The sequence below is a fragment of the Hippopotamus amphibius genome, chromosome 6 (genome assembly GCF_030028045.1).
Source record: "Hippopotamus amphibius kiboko isolate mHipAmp2 chromosome 6, mHipAmp2.hap2, whole genome shotgun sequence".
NCBI lineage: Eukaryota > Metazoa > Chordata > Mammalia > Artiodactyla > Hippopotamidae > Hippopotamus > Hippopotamus amphibius.
The window spans coordinates 165,185,045-165,195,940 of record NC_080191.1 but is presented as its reverse complement, the minus strand read 5'-3'; positions in this window follow the sequence as shown (position 1 = coordinate 165,195,940).

Here is a 10,896-nt window from a genome sequence, read left to right as displayed (position 1 = left end):
CAGTTTATTCTTTAAATGACCACTCTCATATCCTTGCCTCTGAGTCAACCTCTCTCACCACGTCCAGTCAGGAAAAACACTCTTTCTTCAGGCACCTGAATCTCTATTCTATCCTTCCTTGTATCTGTCACTCTGTATTGTAATTCTTTTTTGTTTCTTCATTTATCAACGCAACCAATCAATATGCTTCCTGAAGATAAGTTTCATGCTTCAATCATCTTCATATTCCTCATGTCTGGTTTATTGAATGTTGAAATAAATTGAATTGAATCAAATCAGATGAAATGAATGAAATAAAATTTATACGTTTGTGACAATATTGATCTTTTTTTCAAATCTACTGTTAGGGAATCTTGGACCTACATGTGTATGCATAGAGTTAACTTTTTCAAACTAAAAGCAATGGACCCTCTCTTTAGCTACTTTTAGTCAAGTGAGTTTATTTTAAGTGTCAGTAAATGATAAAAGTTCTCAGATGAACCTGGACTATTTGTTGCTCAGTTTTTTTGGAAACTCTAGGTTAGAGTTATCTACTTATATCTAGCAGAAGCAAAGGTTCATGACCTTCGCTTTAGTTATCTACTATGAATATGAATTTAAAATGGAGATATTAAAATTAAAGCACTAACATGGTTAAAAATACTCATGTACTCACCACTGACTTGACAGCTGATAACATTGTCATATTTGCTTCAAGTCTCTTTTTTTCCCTAAAAGAAACAAAACACTACAGACAATGTAGAACACATTTTCAAACATTCTCAGTCCTATTTTTCTTTCTCCTCTCCAGAGGCAATCACTAATGTGAATTTAGTGTATCATTTTGTTTTTACTTACCTACATGTAAGTATATATTCATAATCCATCTATATTTCCTGCATGTTAACTTTTTAGAGATTATATTCTATTAATTATTAATGTATTTGAACTTATTTTTACCATCTTCATTTGTGTTATTTCTTTATTATGCTTTTTTTTTGCTCCTTCCCTTTCTGCCTTTTATTGGACTGATAGAATTGTCTTTTTACCTGTTCTATCAACATTTTCCCTCTGTATCAATATATTACTTTTAAAGTTATATATTTATATTCTTTTAGTGGCTTCTATTATATTTTAATATACCTAAAATATTTTTAATGTATCTTTCTTCTAAACAAGAAAAAGATGTGTCTACTTGAACAACCTTTTAATTACTCCTATCCAATCTTGAACATTACTATTTAGTATTTTAATTCCACCTCATTTTTTTACACATGCAAAAAAAGTGTTATTTTAAAATTTAGATTTAATACTTTTGTTTATTTATTAATACATTTATTCAATTCTTTGCTCATATTTGCTTCTTACATATTACTGCTTCCTTCTGGGTTTACATTTTTTCCTGCTTAAATATATTTTCTATTTATACATTCCATGGACAATGCTTTCACTTAGCTTTTTTTTGGTAGTGTCTTTATTTCATCCCCAGATTTGAATTATGGTTTAGCTGGGTATCTAATTTTAGGGTGACAGTTTTATTTTTCCCAATGAACTTCGTTATTATTCCAAAAGTCAGCTAGCCTTAATTTTTGCTGATAAGAAGTTCGCTGACAGTGATGATTACTCATTTTTATATTATTATTTTGTTCTTTTTTTCTTTTATAGATTGTTTTTTGATCACTGAGTACTTTAAACACAAAAATACACTAATTTTAAAGTTTCTTTCTAATTTTTTCTTCTGTATGATTCCATAAATATATTTTTTCCCATTTACAAATCTGTTGTCTGCCTTTCTACTTTTCATGTCTGTAAGAACATTTTCAGTGGTCAATTTCCTAGGCAATCTTGTGCAAATTCTGAGTACTGGAAGTTCCTCTATGGGACAGTTTGGTAGTTGCCTCTGCTTAGGCCCTGTGGGTGGGTTGGTTCCAACTTTTTTTAAGTCAGTTTCTCTACTTGGGGTTCTTCCAAATAGCACAGGAGTTATAAATTTGGGTTGCACACAGGTATAGGACTAAGATCTCAGTCTCTTACAGGTGACTTGTTTCATGCCTATGACTTCAGAAGCCATTGCTCAGTGAGAAGAGAGTTCAGAGATTTTAAGACCCTACACATATGCCGAGCAGCACGTATTTGGCCTCTCATTTATACTAAGAGCTCAGATACAGTCCTCACTGTATGTGGAGATTAAAGTCTTGACAAACTTTTGCATGTAGCGTTAAAAATTCACTAATACATAATAAGCTTATTCTCCCAGAGGCAACATGGTTCAACTCTTGCTCATAGCATGGCTCTGGGATTAGTTTTTAAATTTCTGGCATCTGGATATTTCCCTTTTTTGCTTTATAGGCTATCTAACTGTTTTAAATATATTTAAAATACTTTAGCCAGCATTATTATGTATTCAAAGTAAGAGCAAGAATTTCTGCTCTGTTAAGTCTGTCCTTTAGCCCAGAAGTCTGACTCTTCTGTTCCCTCGGTCTGCTTTTTTTTGAAGTTTCTACCCGTTTAATAGTCATTGCTCCTGTAAGCAGATATTTTATGCTAGACCACATAGTATGTTAGCAGCCAGTTGATGGATTTGCTGCTTTTGGGCCAGTCTATGTTACTGAGCTGACTCAAGAACGATCTAAGTCAGCATCTTTTAGTAGAGGTGATAGTTTGGGACATGGAAAAATATTAGGTCTGGTAGGCACTATTATTAATGTATTTTGTATAGTCTGTAATGTAAAGCTCTAACCTATGAAATGAGTAGTAGATTGGATATCACTTAAGAAATGTGTCATATAATCGATATGCAAAATTATTTTTTGAAAGAGTGAGTACATCAAAGAATGAATGGTCTATGTTTTTATATAGGCTCTGCATTCATTTGATTTGAGCAAAAACTTCTCTGTTCCTCAATTTCCTCAACTTTAAAATAGTGAGGATAAAATTGGCCTGCCTACTTCACAGGTTGTTACAAGAACGGAATCACAAGGAGGCAGAGTATGTGGAAATATTTTGAAACTGTAAAATGCTATATAAATGTGATTTATTGCTATTCGTATTGTCATAACATAACAAAGTTACATTTGGATTCACAAGACCTTTTATACAGTCTTACTATAATCTGTTATCTGTAATGATAAAATAATAAAGCTCATTAATTACCAAGCCATTCTTGATTGTATTTCATTATCATAATATGTCATTCATGCCAAAAATATAAACAGCCATTTAAGAATCATGTTGATTGAAATGTTGGGAGTCTGCCTGATTGTGAAGAAAATGTAGTCTTTGGAACCAGATTTCTTTGGTTTTAAAATACTAGTTATGCCATTTGATAGTTGTTGGATCTTGAGCAAGTTATTTTTTCTGAATCTTAGTTATGTAATTATACCAGCTTCTTATTGTCATAGGAATGGCATGATGTAGGTCAGTGAGGGAAGGTAGACCTTACTGCCCTTCACCTCCTTCTCTCTCCAGCGAGTATCCTGCTGCTTCCCGTTACAAACCTTTACAAGAAATTTTAAAGGCAGAGAGATTGAAAAGCTCTATATGGTTGGAAGAAGATATTTTATTCTTTTAAAGGAAAGCACTGCCCATAAGTACAACTACTTATAAAGTATGCGGCTAGGGCTTTTTCTGCTACAGTTTTATCAATATAAGCCATCACAAATGTGCTTCAAGAGACAGTCATGAATCTGTGGTTAATTGAGCTTTATGGCCAATCACTATGACCTGTTTCATGCAATTAATGTAATTCTTTGAATAATTTTGAATGCATATAAGTAGCCTAGGATTTTCCAGATGAGGGTGTGCATAAGAAAACACTGTAGTGTGTTATGGAAATGCTATTGACCATAATTCTGTTATACGCCAGAGGAAAAGATTGTGTTAGTTTTACTTTCTCTCTTTTAGCTCTTCAAAAGATAACGTGTTTCACAAAAATAACTTACATGATATGTCTTTGGTCTGCTCTTTAAAATTGGAAAGTAATTAGGCAATGTATTTGGAGAAGTTCTCTCTGTGCCTTTTTTGTGTAACATTTCTCTGTTCTGTTCTGTTCTGGGTTGTTGCTGAATTAACAATAATTGATTAGTTAATTGATTTATAGCTCTGAATAAAAATTTAAAACTCCTGAATAAAATATGTTGAGAACACTTCCTAAAGGTAAGTAGGTTGATAAAATGTAATAGGAAATTTGAAATACTTTGATTTTAAACTTTTCTTTGTTTCCCTCAAGGGCAGGTTTTGTCTTCAGACTATGTGACTTGTGTTGAATACGGGCACTGTCATAACTGAATGAACCTTTAATTGTAGACTTTCGGTGGTTCTCATAAGGAAGAAGAATTTCCCTTAATTAAATATCTTTTGCTAATTATCTCTGCATTAATGGCCTGACTGCTGTTATTCATCATGTGGGAATCATAAGTAAAGGGTTAGAGCTGAAGAGAACAGTCCTAGAGATCTTTTCTTCCCACCTTGTAAGAGACACACTGTTTCTGTTCTGGGTCTTAGAAGGCCCAATAATTCTCGGGAGCTTGGGCTTTGATTACTAGACACAGGACTTCTGACTCTCCATCATATAAGGTAGTTGTATTAGTCATGGTCCTTTCATTTATAAATGGAAAATACCTACTCCAACTGTCTTAAGGGGAAAAAAGGGGAAATTTATTGGTTTACATGATCGAAAAGTCTAGGGATAGAAAATAGTTTAGATATTGCTGGATCCAGGGACTCATAGGACTTCAGGAGTCACTCTCTCTTCATCTCTTGGCTCCTCTGTTGATTTTATTCAGGTGATCTCTTCCCACAAAGCAAGGAAGGTTGTAGCAGCTCCTATTCGCTCAGTAACCCCATCAAAATATTATATTTCTTTCTGAAAATTCTAGTAATAATCCCATTTCAATTTCTTTGCACGGATTTGGGCCATGTGGCTTTTATAAACTAATTATTGAGGTCAAAGAAATACTACTGATTGGGTGGGCTTAAATCTTATACCCTCTTCTGAATCTAATCCTAGCTGTAAAACAAGGATTAAAAGAAGGAACGAATTGGATACACTTTAAAATTCAGAATTTTATTACTGTGAAAAGGGGGAATGGAACTGAGATGTAAAAAAAAAAGTCTGCTATTGTGTATTTGCCAAGAATGTGATATTTGTGTTGAGCCTGAAATAATGAATGAACAATAGTTTCATAAGTTGAAGAAGTAGTTGTAGAAGATAGAGTAGTGGGCATTTGAGGTAAAGGGGACAGGGAGACATAGGGATGGTTAAAGTGTGTGATGGTTTGAAGAAATGAGAGTAAGTTGCTGTTATGGCTAAAATTTCATAGTAACCACCTCCATGCAATGTTACTTCTGGCAGGGACAAGGCACTTGAGATGCTAGGCATTCTAAGGACAAAGAATTTAAAAATTATACCACACAAAGTTAGGTTGATATATACAATGGAATACTATTCAGTCATAAAAAGAATGAAATAATGCTGTTTGCAGCAACAGGGATGGACCTAGAGATCTCATACTGATTGAAGTAAGTCAGACAGAGAAGGACAAATATCCTATGACATCGCTTATATGTGGAATCTTAAATAATGGTACAAATGAACTTATTTACAAAACAGAAATAGAGTCACAGATGTAGAAAACAATCTTATGGTTACCAGGGGGGAGGGGGGAAGGAAAAAATTGGGAGCTTGGGATTGGCATATACACACTACTATATATATAATAGATAACTAATACAGACCTACTGTATAGCACAGGGAACAGTGCTCAATCCTCTGTAATGACCTATATGGGAAAAGAATGTAAAAAAGAGGAGATATTTATATATGTATAACTGATTCACTTTGCTGTACAGCAGAAAGTAACACAATATTGTAAATCAACTATACTCCAATAAAAATTTTTAAAAAAGTTAGGTTGAGATGGAAAAGTTAATATTAATAGTAACTGAGGGTGGCTTGATCATTACTTGACAATGGCTTATAAGGCACGTACCATGTGTGAGACCTTGGAGAGTACGGACAAACTGTGCAAGTGACAATAATCACACTTTCAAGGAACTGTTATGAGGGCACAATAAAATGTGTAACAAATCATTATATACGGGACAGGAAGCAAAGAGCCTGGTTCTTATCCCTCACACTTCCATTAATATGGGTCAAGAGAGCGCCCCAAAATTGTTTGTGCTCCTAGCAAGAACCAGGAATCCTTCTAAATCCATCACACACAGTGTCGCCACCTTTTTGTTCCTAGAGAATCCTGGGGCCAACCCCTTAATGCTCTAGTTCTGTTTGCCTCGGCTATGACCACAAAAGACTCTGGTCATCTTAAGATGGTTCAGCTCCCCTCCTCGTAGGTCTTCATATATTCTCTCTACGCCCTACACACAAACTACCTGATCCAACCTCCCATTCATTTCTCTGCTGGGATCCGTCAGACCAATTTCATCATGGGTGACACATAAATCCAAGGCTCTGAGAATACCTTCGTCTTCTGCATGGCAGTCCACTCATGGTTCGGTTCTTCCCCATTTCTGACCTCATTCCCTTCCTTCTTCAAGGCACTTTCACCAAGGCCTCTGGAAATCATGGTCAGTAATCGGCAGAATTTCTGATGTCCTTTATCTCCTCTTTGTAAATTACCTTCACTTCTTTACTCTAACAGAAGCTGGTTTGCCCTGAAGAGGCTGTTTCTTCTCTAGCCTTCTCAGGTAGTGGCTATTTTCTTCCCATACCCCTTATACAACTAACCTGGCAGTAGAATGTGTCTTCCTTGCTCTTTGTTGCTGCTTCTAGATCACTGTCCTGCCTCCTCTATAAAATCCTCCAGCTTTGAATTTCATGTACACCACCCAGATGGCCTCTTGAATACAATCGTATCCCAAGCCCTGATCTCTTCTGCTTATCTTGTGATTTTAACACCTGGATCTCTGTCACTGTTTCAATAGTACAGCCTTAATTCTTGGTGATTCAAATAGTCATATGGAGTATGTTTTCAACACTTTAGCCTCTTAATTCTTGCTCTCCTCCTCACTAGTGGTCCTATCTTCAATCTACCTCACTCCCTCACTGCCACGAATTTACCTTCAATGTCGTGAGGCTGAATAATTTCAGCTTCTTCATAATCTCAGTTTCAAGTACCCACTCTCTGTCATCTTTCTAGCTCATTTGACCTAGTATAGTATTGCAACAATCGTGTGACCTTACCAAGACCTCTAATCTATTTATCTTACCACTTTTCGCTATTCCTAAACTCTCTCATGTCATTTTAATTCTTATGTGGTTTAAATTCCACAGTTAGTCAATATAATCATGTCTTATCCATTCCTATTCTAGTCAAGCCCATCTCTCCATCCTCTTACCACCTGCACAGGTATAGACAAATGTGGTAGAAAAAAACACACAATCATGCTGACTGATCTCATATCAATTTCATGACCACCACACTCCAGTAGACTCATTGCCCCCCAGAAATAATAGTTCATTGCCCAGGACTATTCACTTTCTTACTTTCCTTGATGACTATTTCATATCTGGCCCATTTGTCTCAAATACCTCTTCTCTCATTCTTACTCTAGACTGATTATCTTGATTATTTTTTTCATTTAGAAAGCAACAAAAGAGAGCCAGAAAAGACGGTCCTCAGATTCCCAGCACTATATCTACTTACCTACCAGCAACCTCCTGTTACTCTGAACTTCGTGCTATTTAAGGAAAACTTTCTATTTGTGCACTATGTTCAGTTTATACACATTTATTCTTCCAACAATTTTCTTCTTTCTATCCTGCATTTCATTTTTCCCTTCCTACTTATCTGGCTTTCCATGTGCAACTAAACATGGGTGATGAAAGACACAAGTATGCTGAATGGTCTCACATCAAAATCAGGGTACCATCCTGAAGTGAAGCTTTATCATTACCATTTTCATCATCATGGGAGAAACAATAGCCAAGCACTTCTTGATGCCACTTACACCTCAAAGAAAAGAAATTCACTCCTCTGTTCCCACCTCAAAAAAAATCCACTTCTGTGTTCTTGAAGTCAAATCCCTTTAAGAATTGTTTTACTTTCTGTACCCAATTCTCTTCCCCCTCTCTTTTGAACCTATTCAGAGCAGGACTTTGCTCCCACCATTCCACAAAACTTTTCTTGCCAAGCTCACCAATATTCTCTACATTGCTAAATTCGACCGTCAATTCTCATTCTCATCTCCCTTGAGCCAGCCCCAGCATTTGATACACTCATCATTTCCTTCACTGTGAAGCACTTGCTTCATTGGTCTTCCAGAGCGCTCTACATTCTCTGTGGTTTTTTTTTTTTTCCCCCTTTACAGACTTTCTGTTGGTTCCTTCTCATCATTTTCAACATCCATCACTGCGATGCCTCAGGAATCCTTTGGTTGGACCTTTTCTTTTTCCAGGACACCCACCTTTTTCTAATATGTTCATATTGAAATAATATTTGTATTTCAACCTAAATATGTCCTGTTTAGTCTTTTCTTCTGAATGGCAATTTCTCAGCACTAAGCTGGCTGCTAAACATCATTGCTTTGAAGTCTAAAGCATTTTGAACTCAAAAAAATTTTTTCTCATCTTCCCCCTCTATCAAAACTGCCAAGCTATTTTTCCAGTTGCTTGGGCCAAAACTATGAATTTAAACTTAGCTCCATTCATACTTTAATATCCTTCTTCTAATATGTCAAAAGATCCTGTAAACTTAATTTTCAGAATGCATGGTTTACAACCACTTCTCCTTGCTCCCTTGCTAACATGCTGATCTAGACCCTTGTTATCTTTCACGTAGTGTTTTGCAGTAGCCTCTCACCTCCATTCTTGTTCTCTAGTTTCTTCTTCACAAAACAGACAGAGTGTTCTGATAAGATGTAAGGTATATCATGTCACTCCTCTATTCAGAACCCTCCAAGAGATCCCAGATGTAAATGTCTTTATGTGTTCCCTAGATCCTGTTTTATGCTCAAAGGGCTGAACTTGTTAGATTTCATCTACAAGGTTTCTTGATTTCTAGATTCTGGTTGGAGTCAACAATGAGAGGAACTAACCAAAAATTGGTGGGCAGAAGGAGCGTGAGGTCTAGGTATCCCTGGCTGCTTCTATACTGTTGACAAGTGTTGGCTGTTTCCCTCTTCTGAAAGCCACGGCTGCTGTGTAGCCACCCAGGCCATACAGACACCCCTGGTGTCTCTTTCTCCTTGCCAGTCTAGGCCTGGGTTAGCAATGCTGCCCACTGTAACTAGTACTGGGTACTCTGTGAGCTCATATTACATTTATTCAACCTTTTGCACACCTTTGTAAGTTAAAAATTTATTAACTCTCCTTAAATTTCTCAGTTTATGTATGCCATCTGATTCCTGCTGAGACTACGGATAATACCTTTGCTGTTCCACTTGGAGTAAACTGAAAGGATCTTACAATGGTCTACAAGGACGCACATTATTGTCCTTTACTCCAGTGCCTCTGACTACATTCCCTATCCTCCCACATGCTCCTTAAACTCCATATGCCAACCATAGCAACCATGGTACTTCTTGTCCTTTTCTTTCTTTCTCTCTTTCTTTCTTTCTTTCTTTCTTTCTTTCTTTCTTTCTTTCTTTCTTTCCTTCTTTCTTTCTTTTTTTTTTTTTTTTTGGTATCTTATGGCTTTTACACTTGCTATTAAGTCTGTTCACTCCTCTACCACCTCATTTATGTCTTTCCTCAAAAGCCACCATCTCCTTGGGGCTTTCTATGAACACCATTTAAAATGGAAAATTCCCTCCCAATACTCCTTATCCCATGTCTCTGCTTTACCTAAATCTGTAGAACTTATCACCATATAACATATGCTGTATCTTACTTACTTTACTTTTTTCCTGTTTCCTGTCACTAGAACGTAAGACTAAGGATAGAAAGAAATTTGATCTGTTTTGTTGGCTGATGTTTTGAGTTTTTACAAAAGTGCTGGCACAGAGTAGATGCTCAATTAATATTGTTGAACGAGTGAATGAATGAAAAACACAAGAAAAATGCAATGAGAGATTTAATAGGAAAAAAAAATTTTCTCCACATGGTATCAGCAAAATGATATTTGAACTGCACCTTGAGCATGCACATAGGCAATGAGTAGAAGGGTTTTCCCAGCAAGTAACAATCTGAACAAAGTCACATTGATGGAAAAGTATCCATTGTCTCTCACTAGGATTGGAGTGCTGACTGCATATACAGAAGCAGAAAAAAAAAAAGGAAGTTGCTGAAGATAGGCTCAGGCTAGAGAATAGAGAATCCCAAGTGCAGGGTAAAGCAAACTAAAACCAGTTTTATTTTGTGGGAAATGAGATGCAGACTCTTTGACACTTGAAGAGTCATGGTCTAAGTTGTATCTAGAAAGACTAATTTGGTGGTGGTATATACAAGAGTTTAGAGAGGGAAGACTAGAGTCATTGAGAGAAACTAGAGAAGCTATTACAAGAGGTGATGAGTCCTGAACTGCAGTAGTGGTGATGAGCATGGGAAGGAGGGCTGTAAGATGTCTTATAAGAGTTTATTGACCCCTAGGGTAAACAAATACATTATGCGGGGCGTTTGGAAGAACTGATCTCTTAATTACCAATTAACCCTGAATCAACACAGTACTTTATCCATTTTTCCAATATCATCTGAATTTTAAAATAATAAACAGGTTTAATTTTTTTCTTCTTGAATTCATTAGCAAGAAATACTCTATGGTACACTGTAGGTAGAGAGTGTTTATCACAGCTTAGTGTCCTGTCATTTTGAGACTATTTAGTGGCAAGATCACACATAGAACATCTGCCGATGAGCATGGCGCTGGTGCCAGTATCAGCTGTAATTGCAGATAATGCGGAGCAGGGACGGAAGTCTTAATGTGGGGGTAGCGACCAAGACAGGCATGGCACAGCTGGGAC